At 37.6% G+C, this 15,854-nt stretch overlaps 1 pseudogene; it reads right to left on the reverse strand.

Moving 5' to 3' along the window:
- Window positions 1-13,422: 13,422 nt before the first annotated feature.
- On the reverse strand, window positions 13,423-14,308 carry LOC114026011 (annotated as a pseudogene).
- Between the last annotated feature and the right edge of the window lie 1,546 nt (window positions 14,309-15,854).

Consider the following 15,854-nt stretch of genomic DNA (forward strand, 5'->3'; position numbering starts at 1 on the left):
CTTCCTGAAATGTGGCTTTTTATCATGTCAGCTACTTATGCAAAAAACCTCAATGGCTCTTTACATGGGGGGGATTTTTAGTCATTTTCCCAACTTCCACTCCTATAGTTTATGTAGTCACAGGAAGCAGAGAATAGATAACAGAAGAATTATTAATATATTAACAATGTATTAAAATATGATAATACTTTTATGGAATGTGAATACTTTTCTCTGAGTAAATCAGAAGGGATATTCCTGTTCACTGACAGAAGATGAACACACCTATTCTTTAAATTATAGTTCAAGAGGAAGTGCAGTTAAGTCTAGGCTAGGAGTCTGAAATAGAAAAAGAATCTGACTCCTGAGAGAGAATTGCTTTTTGCAGGAAAGAGGAGGAGGAGGGGATTTCTCTCACTTTCTTATCTTATTGACCATGTTGCTGCAAGTCTCTCCTACCAGTAGGAGACACTTAAGCTACAAAGAAGAGACAAATTTCATACATACAGGGATACAGAGAAGTATAAACTTCATGCAATAAATAATTTCAAGGAGTGGGACCTCTACTAGGAGAAAAGAGATTCATGAGAGATCTAATGTTGGCAATTGAGAGTCAAACTGTGGAGTCAATGTGACTCTAGGAGGCAAGATGAGCTAGCCACTCACCAGAGATACTGCACCCGTGGGGGAGCTTCCTAAAGACTCTCGGACATCAGGGGTCTGCTGTGCTGAACCTATGAATTGCCTTGGTCACATGTATTCCTTATATGTTTATGTAACTACTATTGTACTCTACGTTTGTGTTTATTTTTCTCATGAAGCTATGTGTATTTGTGAGAGTATATCATTTTTGAGAGGTATTTTATAACTATAATTCTTACCATGCCTTCTTAGTAAATGCATTTGCTAAGAGTTAATTGTATCTATTGACTTATTGTTAATGTGAAACTCACTTCACATTAATGTGGGGCTCACGAGTTATAGTATTAGGAGCTCCAGCCCAGGGGGTTACCCAAGGAACTTGTGACAGTTGAAGTCATGCTTACTGGGAAACAACCTGTGAACATGTGAGTACTGAGTTGGGGCAGGTCCTTCAGAAAGGGTAATTTTTTTTTATTAATGATAAATTGAATAAAATCACTGGATAAATCAAATCATGTAATCTTCATGTACTTCTGTTTTCTCAACTGTAAAATAAGGGGATTGGACAAGATGGTGTCCGAGGTTCTGTCTTGTTTTTGATCTATGATTCTATGATCCTAAATTCAAATTCCTTCTGTGTTCAAATCCAGCCTCAGACATGTACTGTTCATGTGATTCTGGACACGTCACTTAAGCTCTGCCTCAGTTTCTTTTTCTGTAAAATGGAGATAATAATCACACCTACATTTCAGGGTTGTTGTGCGGATTAATTGAGAACATATTTGTAATATACTTAGCACAGTGCCTGGCACATAGTAGGTACTTAATAAATGATAATTTTCTTCCCTTTCCCCTTTTTGCCTTTTCATATTATGAGTATCGTAGCTGTGTCCATGGGCCATTTCTCTTACAAGTTGGTAAGCTTCGTGAAGACAGATGTTGTATCTTTTGCATCTTTGCATTTTCCATAGTGCTGAAACCTTTCATAATGAAGTCACCCAATAAATATTTGTTGAATCACTGTGAATGAATGAACCATGGCCTAGGCAATATTAATAGGTCATAGAAATGGCAGATATAACTACTTGGAAATAATCAGCTAGTTTATTTCAGCATAATGAAATATGTAGGAAGATAGCAGCCACTCATAACTTTTCTACCATTTCTGCTCAATCTGAGAGTTTCAGATTGCCTTTGGAATGGAAACATGCCCAAAGGGAGGGTGTGGGGTAGAATGCTGACCTTATGGCACAGATTCATTATCACCTATTCCCTTTTGATGTTCTCCATTCCCCAAGCCCTAAGGTGTTCAGTCATTGGAAATGCATATGAGTGACTTTGCTGGAATCTGTAGACAGAACAGATTCTTGGAGAGATTTTATCAGGGGAAGATGTCAGAGAAGGGCATGATATAGTGATAAAAGGAAAGGTACTGGAGGAATTCTCTGACTGCTGTAAATCCCTATTCTTAGTCTCACTTCATCAGAATCTCTTCTATGTCTCTGTTGCTTGGTAATATAGTGGCTAGTCTCAGGATCAAAGGATCTATGCCAGTTTTGTGTATTGTATCCTGTGGCTTTAATATGCTGGCAGATACAAGCCAAAAGCAGAAGCATGGGGGAACTTTTCAGCAGAATTACACACCTGCTTCTTTTAGCCCTTCTATTCAGCTGCATCATTTTCCCTAACATGCTACCCCCCCCCCCACCAATGCTTAGTACCAGAGTAGGCATATGGTGCAATTGAATTAAGTCAACAAGCATTTATTAAGAACTTCCTATATGCCAGGCATTGTGCTAAGTGCTGAAAATATGAAAAAGGGGGCAAAATATGGTCATTACCCTCCAGTAGCCCACATTCTAATGGGGGAGACAACATCAAACAATTATGTACGTATAAGATATCTAAAGAGTGCTGAATCTGTCATCAGAGGAGATGGGTCCTAATCTTGGCTTTACCACTTGTTACATATGTGACCTTCAGAAAGTTATTTAACCCCCCATTTCCTGAGGGTTGAATAAGATGATTTGTAAGTTCTTTCAATCTCTAAGACAGATTTGACAATTGTTGCCTTCCTTAGATTTCCCTCTTACTATCTTCTTAAAATGGAATCCTTTTTTGTAGCTTCCTGTACTTATCTGCTGATTCACCTATTTTCATGGGTTGTAAGATGTGGAATACATGAGGTACTGAACAAAGCGCAGTGAATGTTAACCTTTTTTATTTCAGGCATATAGCTGTGCTTTAAAATTGGAGAAAAGGCTCGAGTTAAATCTTCTATTTAAGCTAGTAACAGACAATGAACCTTTTGGGAGGGGTTCTACTTGCGAACCCTTGCATTCCTAAGCCATGAGGCACCTGTCCAAACTCTTAAGAAGCTTTAGAAATATATGTAATGACCATCTGTGAACCTCTTAGCTCTGACAGTATATAAATCATGGAGTGTCAGAGACCTCTGCCCATTTCTATATCATAAAACTTGTGAAGGCAGACATGAGATGAGCCAGGATCCCTTCCCCATTTCTTCCTCCTCCTCATTCTTTGCCTTTAACCATCTGTAATGTTCAGATTATCCTGTGTAGATTTAGGAATGGAGGCAGCAAATAACTCCATGTTCCCCTATCAGATAAGACACTAAACAGTTCAAAGCAAGATCTAGAATCACATCATTTTTGTGCATGGGATATCTTTCATCTTTCTGGTGTGTTTGCTGAATTAACATAAAATCAACCATTTAGAAAATATTTATGACTAACTGGGAGGTATTGATAGAAAAGCCTGATCACCTCTCATCCTTCTGACAAACTTCTGAACCTCCAAACTAAGATACTTCTCATTGTTTTTCCTTCCATCATCTAGCAAAGTATCTCTGCAGAAGGAATATACATCTGATAACAAAAACAGTGGGGGTAAAGCCGAACTCAGTAAAAGATTTCAACAAAATGTAAAATAATGAAAAAATTTTTAAAAAATACAATGAAAGACATATAATTCTAATTTTGTCACCTTTGAATCTCCAGATTTAAAAGTGACAAGTCAGAACACAGTGATCCTTAAGTGAACTTTAAAGCTTCCACATTCACACATGGCTATGGTTCAATGAAGCATAGACACACGTTTTTCACTTTGTAAATGCTGGAGCATTAACAAAGTCAATAGTGAATAAAAATAGGCTTTTTTACAAAACTGAAATTTGTCGGATTGGGGCTTGCCTGTCGGCCTGTAGCAGGGAGAGACAATGTGCATGATGCTTTATGCAGGACTTTTCTTCATCTACAGAACAGTACAAATTAAACCTTGCCTGTGGTCTCATTAAATTAAGAAATTAAAGCCAAATACCAACCTGGTATTTGCACATATGCCTTAAGTGCCATAGTTTAAACTCACTGAGCAATGAAAAATTCAATCGCACAATTTGAAAGTACATAGCTAAGCCATGTTTTCTTTCATTTTCTTTTAAAAAATGACAACCTAAGGAATTCAGATGCAAAAAGCTAAATGTTTGAGTTAATATTGTAGTATTGGACCTACCATCAGGAAGACTTGGGTTCAAATTCTACCTTGGGCAGATACTAGCTCTCTCAATCCTTCTGTGCCCCAATTTCCTCATCAGCAAGATGAGAAGTGAGAGTGTTAGACTCAGCCTCTAAGGTCTCTTTCAATAAAAAAAAAATCCTATGAAAAGCAAAAGTTAGAGTCCTCATAACTATCATAGCTTCTTTTCACTGTTTAATCATCAATGCAAACATCTGCATTTTGATGGAAAATGGGATTCCCCCCCCCTTCTCTATTGTTTATAATAAGTCTGTATAATTAATGATCCTTTTTGTGACTTGGATTTTGACTTCTGGTTTGTACATGACAATATGCATTTGATTTCAGTTGTTACTCAGTTGTTTTTCAGCCATGTCTGACTTTTCATGACCCTATTTAGAATTCAAAGATACTGGAGTGATTTGCCATTTCCTTCTCTAGTTCATTATACAGATGAAGAAACTGAGGCCAACAGGAATATGTGACTTGCCCAGGGTCACACAGCTAGTAAGTGTCTAAGGACAGATTTGAACTCAGAAAGATGAGTCTTCTTGACTGTAGGCCCAACACTCTATCTACTGTGCCACCTAGAAGCCCACATGCATTCATTAGCATAACATAAAGGAGTCTCTCCCACCACATCCCCAATTGAGGCAATGTTGCATAATAGATTGAATACTGGTCTTAGACTAAGGAAGATCTGAGTTCTTTCTATTCCTATGTTATGCAGCCTAGATAACTAGCTAGCTAGCTAACCATGAACAAGTCACATCTTTTCAGTTCCCCCAGGTAATTCTAAAACTGTAAGTCATAGAGTAGTTGCTGATCTGTACTGGCAGGAGTTTCTCTACCTGGCCTTCACTAGGCTAGTGAAATCACAGGTATAGACTCCCTCAAAAATGGGGAGAGGGGTCACATAAGTAGTAAATAGCAGAATAAAGATTCAAACACATGTCCTTTTATGCCAGATGAAATGTTCTTTCCTCTCTATCATGCTACTAAGGGAATTGGATTAGATAACCTCTTAGCCCTTCCATAATTCTAAAATATTTTTCATTTCTAAATCATTCTAAGGGATTAGAAAAAACTGAAGGCAAAAGGAAAAGGAGATGGCAGAGGGTGAGATGGATAGATAGTGTCATGGAAACAATGAACTTGAACTTGGACAGATTTTGAGAGACAGGGGAAGATATAAGGTCCTGGTGTACTATGGTCCATGGGATCAGGAAGAGTTAGACACTACTAAATGACTAAACAATGATAACAAGATTTCTACACCATAACCTGGTAAGGAACCTAATGAAAGCAATATCACTCCAAATTTAAAAATGAATAAGAGAGAAGGGAAAAAATGAGGATTCAAGAGTCAGGTAAAGGCATTTATTAAGTACCTACTATGTACTAGACACTGTGCCCAGTACTGGGCATACAAAGAAAGGCAAATAATCAGTTTCTGATCTCAAGGCACTCACTGTCTAATGTGGGAGAAAACATGTAAAAGACTAACAAGATATGGATAGAATAAATTGGTGATATATAATCAGCAAAGGGAAGGCCTTAGAATTAAGGGAGAATAAGGAAAACCTTCCTATGGAAGGCAGGATTTTAGCTGGATTTTGAAGGAAGGCCACCAAGTACGATTAGGGAGAGAATTCTAGGCATGGGGGATAACCAGTGAAAATGATTGGAATTGGGAGATGGAGAGTCTTGTATGAGGAATAGCAAGGATGCCAGTGTCACTGAATTTCAGAGTCTGTTGGGGGTGGGGGAAGAAGTCAGATGTAAGAGGTAATCATATCAATTAGTAAGTAATAGATCCAGAAACTGAGCCTGGTGACTCCAGATCCTGTACCTACCACTCTATCTATTTCTTCCTATAGTGGTTTGAAATTGGGACTATCTCTTAAGAATGATAGTGGAGTCCAAGATTAGAATGCAGGTATTTTGTTCTGGTCAGCTCACCATACTGCTTCTCCTAAGAAATGGTACTCATTCTGAATGAATTTTTAATCCCATTTGGGAGATAAGGCATGCAGGTAGACAACAATACAGGTTGCACTTAGCATGTAAATGCCAAGTGTGTGTTGTAGTCAATAAGAGCCATAGGAGTTCTGAGGAAAGGAAGATTGCTTTTTTGATGGGATGGCCAAAGAAGGATTCTCTGAGTGAACAGTGTGCCAAAGTCTCTTCATAGTAACTGTTTTTTTTAATTGTTATTGTATTGCTTAAGTCATGAAACAATGTGTTGAAATAGAAAGAACCCTGGTTTTAGAACAAGATCATGCCACTTAGTAGCTAGGATATGCCTGGGCAAGCCTTCAATTTCTTTGAACTTTACTCTTCCTATCTATAAAATGGGTATGACCACACTTGCTCTGCTTCCCTCAAAGGGTTGTGAAGAAAGGGTTGTAATCTTTAAAGCTATAAAGAAGAGTGTTATTATTGATACCTTCCTCTCATGGCTGTTGCAAAGATCAAATGGAATAATATATGAAAAAGTGTTGTGGGTACTGGAAAGTGTTACAAAAATGTTAAGTGTTTTTATAGTGTTTTTCTTTAAAAGTAACCATTAGTCTGAGAGTTTGTAGTGATACACATTAGCTATTCTTGGTTGTATCAATGAGAGGAGCAAAAGAAAATTCAATACAAATTCTCTTTTTATTGTCAAAACAGGAACAATAAAGTCAACCAACAGGAGCCTACAAGCAAGTTGGAAAATAAAATCTGTTACACTTCTTTATAAAGTTGCTCATCATTCAGTCTGATAGTGTCAACCCTGCTCATAAACCAGAGCCTTTGTTCTCCATCTATTCTACTTCACTGGTACATACTTTTTCAAGTTTGATTTAACTCCTTGCATTATTGCCACATGCTCACAATAACAATGTCCTTGTAGGAAAGACTCAGAGACTCTGGCACTCCTGGTACAGATGAATAGGAGGAGAAGAAGTAAATGCAGCAGAAATATTCTACATTGTATTTATTCATATGTGAAAATAACTTAATTGCTCCTTTTTGGCAAGAAAATATAAAGAAGATGAATAAATAAAGTTTAACTTTTAAGACTCCCAACCATTGGGGTACAATGAATGTGTTCATTGAGGTGAAAGAAAATCAAATGGGGAGTCCATTATCCAACTATTTCTGGCAGGAAACAATGTTTATTGGAAAAAAAGAGCGTTTGGGCTAAATTATCAGTATGGGCTACTCATGATGATCAATTGTTCTGTCCTTATGCATATAATCTTAATGAAAATAAGTTTCTAGAATATAATGTGTGAAGGTACACAGCTCAAATGGCTGCTTGTTGAATGAATGAATTAACAAGTAACCCAAGAAGAACTGGAATCACTGGGGCCTATACTAGTAGCATCTTTCATCGTTTTTGTTCCTAATTTTTAATGGTGTGTGTGTGTGTGTACGTGTGCACATGTATATGTACATATATATATGAGAGAGATCCTTACTAAATTGCCATTATCTGATATTTCCCTAGAGAAGCCAGAAAATTAAATTTTTTGCCTTACATCTAGAGTACTTTATCAAAGTCCATGAATTTTTGAGCATTTGGTATTTTGGATTACCAGAAAAGGTTATGCTGGCTTGAATGTTTTACTTAAGGGATCAGAACTTTTATTGCTGGCAAAAATGCATAATAAAGGTAGAATGTGAAGCTAGCATAAAGAATGTCTGCTTCCTAGCTTCATTCACATGACAATCAAAGAAGCTCTTGGGAGAAAAGGTGGGAACTCATTGCAATGAGCCCTGTATAGCTACGACATTTTGGAGGAGTAGAGGCCCTGAACTGGGTTTCAGTCATGTAGATTCACAATTAGGAATTGAAAAGGAATTCTAAAGAATTTTTTAACTGTAAGTCAGATAGTTGACTAGGTACAAGGACATTGATTCTGCACCAGGGCAGAAGTAGTAAAAAAGAATATACTTAATCTTAACTTTGGAAGCATTCTTCTGGCTTTTGTTGGCTACCTTACCAGGCATGGCCTGGCTCATGTGGTGGCTCAGAGTCCTCAGCTATGCTCTAAAAACTATAATTCTACTTGATAGGGAAAGGTTTGCTAGCCATTACACCTCAGGAGATGGTATCAGAGAAAGAATAGATGACTCTAAAGAGACTAAAGTCTAGTATATAGTAGCAGAGAAAACTCAGTAACCATGAGACTAGTGGAGATGATGCAACAGAGTGCAGGGTTCAGAGGACTTATTATTTGGAGACATATCACTCAGTACAAATGATATCATCAGAGGACATCACCAAGTTTATGGCATCAGAAATGTGAGTTGACCTGGTTCCATATGTGCACTGGCTATAGATGTTTATAATACATATATCCTAGCATCATGGGCTCCTGACATGTGCTTCCTAATTCATGTTACATGGCCATCTGTGTTCACATATATGTATACTATATTCATGTTCTCTGATGTACATGCTCTCCACATGTGTTCCTTAGTCACTATTATGCTCCACTGGCATAATCTTACTCATTGGTGTGCAATGACCTGTGAGAGAATATACTCCATGTGGGGACAGGGTTGGGTGGAATCTGTCTTTAATTACTTTATTTGCTGCATTGAATAAATGACCTTTCTCTTGAATTAACATGTTTTGTTCTGATTGGAAGATAAAAGTGAACTCATGGGGATTCATGAGCTACTGCTTTACATGGAGGCTGACACACAAAATGTCTGAAAACTGTGATTGCTTTTCTTGGGTCTCATATATGAATGGGGATCCGGTGGCTTACATGTACTGTATATATAAATGCAAAAGAAAAACAATTTGCAACATGTATAAATAGCAAAATCTTACTACAGATGATCACAACAACTTTAATACTGAAAATTGTTTAATTAAGGAACCTGAGGGGGCAATAGTCATCAGTTGTATCTCTGCTACTGCACTCATGGACCTATATGGGTAGAAAATATGTGATGGAGATGGTTGTTTTTTCAGTTATTACCACCACTGCAATCTGACTCTAAAAATCTCTTTTGGTCCAGCTCCTGATCTTCCTTCTCCTTTCTACCAATTCATTTTCATCAATCTCTGTTATATGTCTTGCCCAAAGGTGGCAGCCTTGCCCTCCAGGGATATTTCTTTATTCTTTAGCTCTTTAAGAGATGAGTACAGATAACCAAGGAACTTGACAAGTCTTCTGGGAGATGTTCCTGATAAAGAACATGCTTTGTCTTTTTCTCAGGAAATATCCTCTACAAAAGATATGTGAGCCAGAGGAGGGAATAATAAATGCAAGGGGTCACCAATATACCTGTTTTCAATGTGATAGCTGCTTGAAGTTAACCAACAAAACCATGGTGTGAACAGGGTAGACTGATAGAGAGACAGCACAGGACAATGCTGGTACCCTAGAGGAAAGTCTACAAAGTATTAACCTTCTTCAAGTTCAAAAGATTTGATTGTGAATTATACCTTCTTCTGAATGTTTAACTATATTTTTTCCTTAATATTCAAGGAAGTAGTATCTATGAGTTGCTTGGGTATGGAGAAAAGAGAAATTACCTTGTATCTCCTATTTTCTGCCTTTATTTTTCCTTGAGTTATGTTATAATTCAGTGTTTGGTACTTGGGTGAGCTAGGACATACTGCATAATGCAGTGGAAAGAATGTTTTATTAAGAGTAGGGAAACCTGGGTTCAGATTCTCGTTCCAATACTTACTATCCATGTGATCATGAACAAATCACTTGACTTCTCTGAACATTAATATTCCCTTCTATAAAGTGGAGATAATAGTATTTGGATTATCTACCTCACAGGTATTCCAGGAGGAAAATGCTCTGTGTATTTCAGAGTCCTATATTGATATGATGTTATTATGATATCACAAGTACTTGTACATTTATCTTTTTTCATTTGAGTAAATGGGAGAAATGTGGTGGCTATCCCATAGGATATACATAGTGATGGGTTGGTACTTGGAATAGAAAATTAGACAGTGAGATGAGAAATATTTGCAATGAGAGAGTGAAAACAATCAAAAGAGAAGATTTTAGGTCCTTCTTTCCCCTCACTCCCCCATAATCTGGGTGCTGGAGAGATGGAATCAATGGACTAGAAAACTCTAAAGAGACTATTAACATCACCAAAGAAAGTGACAGAATAAATGCTATATAGAGGGCTAGATATGAAAATGACTAGGAAGTTTTGTGTGTGTGTGTGTATGTGTGTGTGTGTGTGTGTGTGTGAGAGAGAGAGAGAGAGAGAGACAGAGAGAGAGAGAGAGAGACAGAGAGAGAGAGAGAGACAGAGAGAGAGAGAGAGATGAGGGGAGAGGAGAAGATGGGGAAAGAGGCAGACTCTTATTCCCCTTGAGTCCAGGAAGACTAAAATAGGAACTGTGAGACAGAAGACATTCTATGAAACTCTCATGCTCAGGAACTGGTGCTTTAAGGTTTTTTAAGGTGCTTTAAGGTTTGCCCAATGCCCTTGATGTATTCTCATTCTATGATTTCTATTTGACTTTCTTCATTTAATAAAGCAGTCAACAAACATTTATTAAGTGCCTACTTCGTACCAAGCATCATGCTAAGCTCTGGTGATACAAAGAAAGGCAAAAAAAAAAAAAGCAGCCCTGTCCTCAAGAAGACAACATAAGAAAGTAATCCTGTGAATTGTGACCTTGTAAGTGTGAAATAAGTTTCAGAGTACTAAGGGTACTGTGTATACGTTTCTCCATATTTCCTTAATGTAGTGTACAAGAAAGAGAGTAAGACAATTTCCCAAAGTATATCTTAGTCCTTGGGATCAAGAGAAAAATCTCTGTTATAAGGGTTACAATAGGACCAATTTATTGTTCTCTCTCTCTCTCTCTCTCTCTTTCTCTCTCTCTCTCTCTTGCTTTATAGTGAAGTTTTATGGAAACTGTACTAATTAAGTCCCATTGAATGGAAGTTCACCATATATAACCTTTGTCACAAAGCCCACTGGTATGCAACTCTCTCTTCATTGGTAGAGATAAAGACCTTGCCTTACATTAGGGATGGGATGGAGTCAATGAGAGTGGAGGAGTTCCAGCCTTCTTTAGCCTCCTTTGAGGTTTTAAGTTTCAGGTCTTCTTCAAGCTTTGAGTTGCTTAGGGCACTTCTGGCTTTCAGCTTTGAGAGGGAAAATGGAAGAGGCTGACCCCACTTTAGGTTGCTAAAGGAAATGATTCTGAGAAGACATGAGAGGAGTTGGCAATCTCCATCATGTCTATGAATCCAGCTTGCTACTCTAAAGACTACATCTTGGATGAAATCAAGGACTCTCTCTTGATTGAGCTGAGTTATCTTGCCCTCAGTGGTATTGGGAGTATTGTAGATATAGTCTCTTATGTATACCATCTCTGATTTCTATTTCACTATAATTTAGTTAAATGGGTTACCTTGCTATTTGATGTGTGTTCATTATGGAACTGGTATTTGGTGGGAAAGGGATTAAGCCTGGTTTATAGAGTTTGGGATTTGCCTTCTCCCCCAATAATGACAGAGCAATCAGAAATTAGATTGAACCTGATCATATCTCCTAGACTAATAGTAATAATAATTAAATAATGATAATAATATTAAATTAAAGATGGATGTAATTCTAGCCTGATACTCCTTCTCTCAAAGAGAACAGAGTGGCCAAGCTTCTGGCCCAAACATCCTTCTTCCCCTCCTGGCAGGAGTTAAAGTCTTATCATAGGTGGGCGTTTCTTTATAGGGTTTTCTACACTTGAGGTCTAATGTAATCTTTTCTTGGGTTTAGGGAGGGGAATATAGGGCTGAGGTTGGGGGGGGGCATGGAGAGGGGTTACTTCAAGTAAACATAAAATTGATACAGGTATACCTTGTACCTAGTGTGAGTTGCTTAAGAGTTTTGTAGGTAACAAGTCAGCAAAAATTTATTAAATACCTACTTTGTTCCAGGCATAATGCTAAACTCTAGTGATACAAAAAAAAAAAAAAAGACAAAAAGCAGCCCCTGTCCTCAAGAAGTTTATAATCTAATGAGGGAGATAACATGCAGCCATGTACAAACAAGATATATAGTGGATAAACTGGAGATAATCAATAGAGAGAAAACATTAGCATTAAGGATGGCTGGGAGAGGCTTCTTGTGGAACATAGAATTTTAGTTGAGCTGTGCATGTCATGTGCTTTCAATGCAGCTTGTGATAGCTGTTCATCATTAGAGGATAAGGGTGAGAAATCTTCTAACCTTTACTGCAAAGTACAAAAGAAAACCCAAAGAGCAAGTCCTCAAAAGCTGGCAGTCTCAGAGTATGTCCAGCTTGCTTTTATGGGTTATGGGGCAGCTACTCTTCAATCAGGAGAAAGTTCTTGTGTTCCACCACCTTTTTTAGAGATTCCTGTGACCCACTCCTCTAATATTCTTAACCTAGTTAAGTACTTGCTTTGTTTAACAAATTAAACAGATGTTTTTTGAAACACATCGGTTCATATCCTTAATTCTGATTACTTTCTGGTCATTTGGGGAGAATTCATTAGTTACTAAAAAGTTCTTAACTGCTTCTCTAAGTGCTATTCATAGAGTCTCAACAATGTCCTTGATATGCAGTTATTAGACATTCTTTTCTTTTTTTTTGGTGAGGGCCTAGGCTTTTTGGATAGTCTATTCCAGATCTCTCCAGTCTTGAATTTTTATTACTCAGACATTTAAAAAAATTATCTACTTTTAGTTTTCAACATTCACTTCCTTAAGATTTTGAGTTCCAAATTTTCTCACCATCTCTCCCCTCCTCCACCCCAAGACAGCATCCAATTTGATACAGGCTCTACATATACATTCATATTGAACCTATTTTCACATTAGTCATGTTGTAAAAGAGAATTAGGACCAATGGGAGAACCATGTAATTCAGATATTTTAAGTGCACTGAGGATAAACTGTCATTTAATAAAGTGAATACTAATTTATATATTTCTAGGGTTGGATTTTGTCTTTGTGGGTTTAATTAATGTCTGTGTATCACCTTCTCAAGGGCTACTTCCCAGCTCTCACTTACTTAAACTAGATGCATCTCCAGAAAGTAGATGATTACTTCTCCTTTTAGGGTTCCAGGGGTAGCCTTGAGAGACTGCAGGGTTTCTAGTACTGTTTTTCATGGGCTCCCACCTGGCATATTCCCTAATATTAACTAGCTAGCCAGAATTAATTAACTTTTATTTATTTATTTGTTGTTTTTCAATAACTTTATTGTCAATCTGAAAATCTTCATAGAAAATTACAGATTTTGATGTTTTAACTATCAGCTGCATGTTCCTGGGTTCTGAGGAAACTCATCTTCTTCTGAGCAACCCAGTCTTTCTTTTGGGTAAGGGACATTTTGGGGCAGTTCTATTTTTTCTTTTTAACTTCCCTTTTGGGTTTCTTTTTATCCACTGGATTGTCCCATATACCAGTATGAGCTTTCTTGTACATCTCTTCCATCATATTGGAGTTATATTATTCTTTATGTACTGTGAGAATTGTTTTTTGTAAGCATTTTCATCTTCTTCCATGAGATAATGAATATTATCTGCAATATTTTGGCCCATGATGTGTTTACAAAGTACTTCAGCATTGAATTCCTTGCTTTCTGAACCATACCCAGGGAAGTGTTCAGTACTGTGAGACTGACTACCATCTATAGCTCTCTGAAGGGCCCCAAAGACTTTGTTTCCAGTGGCAGTTCTGGCAAGACCTGCTTTCAGGTAGCATGTAAAAGCACTAGGCTGACCATTAATGCTTTCCACATTGTACTCATCTCCAGTCACTTCCACCTGACCTTAATAGATCTTATCCATGTCAAATTTGTTAAGAAGCCTGAGGCCAGAAGCAGGCCTGTGCAATATGTGGCAGCATAATTTGTCAGGCCAATTTTCACACCATACTTTGGCAATTCATTGGCATAAGCTGCACAGACAATCATATCCCCTTCTGTACAAGCATAAGCAATCTGGCAGATGATATCTCTGTTGGTGACTCAGACTATCATCTTGTATTTTGGTGTTTTATACTAGTTTTTGTTCTGGTTTACTAAATGTTTTCATGCATAATAATCTATTTTCCCCTCTTGCCTTCTCCAGAATTTCACTTGGTACATCTTGAAGTAGGCTTTATTCTTGACAACTTTAACAAACCCCATCCTGCCAAAGTAGACTCTTGCCGTTGGCACAGACCAGTGGGCCTCGATGTGCTGGGGGGGGGAAAAGTATTAATTAGCTTTTAAAAAGGGATATTTACTGAGATAGTAACAGTTGACACAAAAACATTTCTCTTCTGAAGTCTATGACGTACTCACCACTTGTATACACAAATGTCCCTGGAAAGAATGGGATCAAATTTTAAGAGTACATGTGGCTAAAAGGCAAGTCATGACTTCTGGTTAATGAAAGTTCTTTTCTCCTTTTGTGGGAGAAAAGGGAGTGTAGTCTTCATGAAGTTCTCCTTTTGCAGAGATCCTTTCTGAGATCTGAAGTTTGGGGCCTTTGTAGAGACCTGAAGCAGAACTTCTCCCCACACCATATTCTAAGAAGCTGACTTTCCTCAGAGTTTCTAGTTTGTACAGTTTTTGCTCCCACCTAGATGCATCCAATTTCTCTGATGGTATGATCAATAGGAATGGGGCGAGAGTGAGGAAATATAATACTTTTTCTGGGGTCATTTCTACTTCCCTTTTTCTTCCTTCTGTTAACAGGTGCAAGGGTCTAGTTCCTCAAGTGCTCCCAAAGCATAACTCTCAAAACAGTTGCTGAAATTCTCCTACTGAATACTGGCGTTTAATTCTTCCAACTGATCCCAATATATTTTGTCATCTAATTTTATCTAATTACTCCAAGAATTTCACTCCTTCCCAATTTAATTAACTAGGCTTTATATACACTTAGTTATGCCTTTGGTTGGTTGACTGATTCAGTAGAGACATCTAGAAATTGTCCAAGCCTATTGTATTATTGATCAACTGATAGATTCTGTGATTCGAAGAAGAATTCTTACCTGATGATGGTATCTGAGAACTTTGTTAGTTACATTAATTGGGATTGGGATTTTGGGCTATCTCCTTTACATATGTAATATGACTTACAAATCTTAAAGTGCTTTCTATACAAATGTGAACAATTACTTCTACTACTATTAAAACTAGATTACAGGGCCTACCTGAGAAGTTGCCTATAGCAGAGTTGTTAAATATAGGAATGTCCACTGATCTGTAGAAGAAGTGGGTCTTTACTCTGCTTCAGTTGTACTTTCTTGTAGCTCTTACTGACTGTGTGGTGAGCAATACAGAGTCTGAGGATTTAACATATATCTGAACAGACCCTGGTGACAGCCCTATCTCATCATCAGTATGGAGAGAATAGGACTTAATCATGCTTAAAGTCATGGTAAATGACTCTTTCCAATATACTCCCATCAACAGATACAAAATCCTTGACTCCAAAGATAGCTTTATGCAGGATGAGTTATAATTGGTTGCTTCAAAAATAGCTTCTACCACCTTAAATGTCAGGAACCTTAGCAACTACTTGTTGCAGAATTGCCTCCAGTTAGTTCTGTTGTCAATATTTCTTTTGATGCCAGATAAGGAAGAATGTCATAGAATTGAAAGCACTCAAGTTGTAGCCAGAATTTATAACTCTATCAGCTCTTTTTGGGCACTGTGCCAAACAATCCAGCCTACATTTAAATAA

The sequence above is a fragment of the Vombatus ursinus genome, unplaced genomic scaffold (assembly GCF_900497805.2).
Source record: "Vombatus ursinus unplaced genomic scaffold, bare-nosed wombat genome assembly UNPS02014832.1, whole genome shotgun sequence".
NCBI classification, from domain to species: Eukaryota; Metazoa; Chordata; class Mammalia; order Diprotodontia; family Vombatidae; genus Vombatus; species Vombatus ursinus.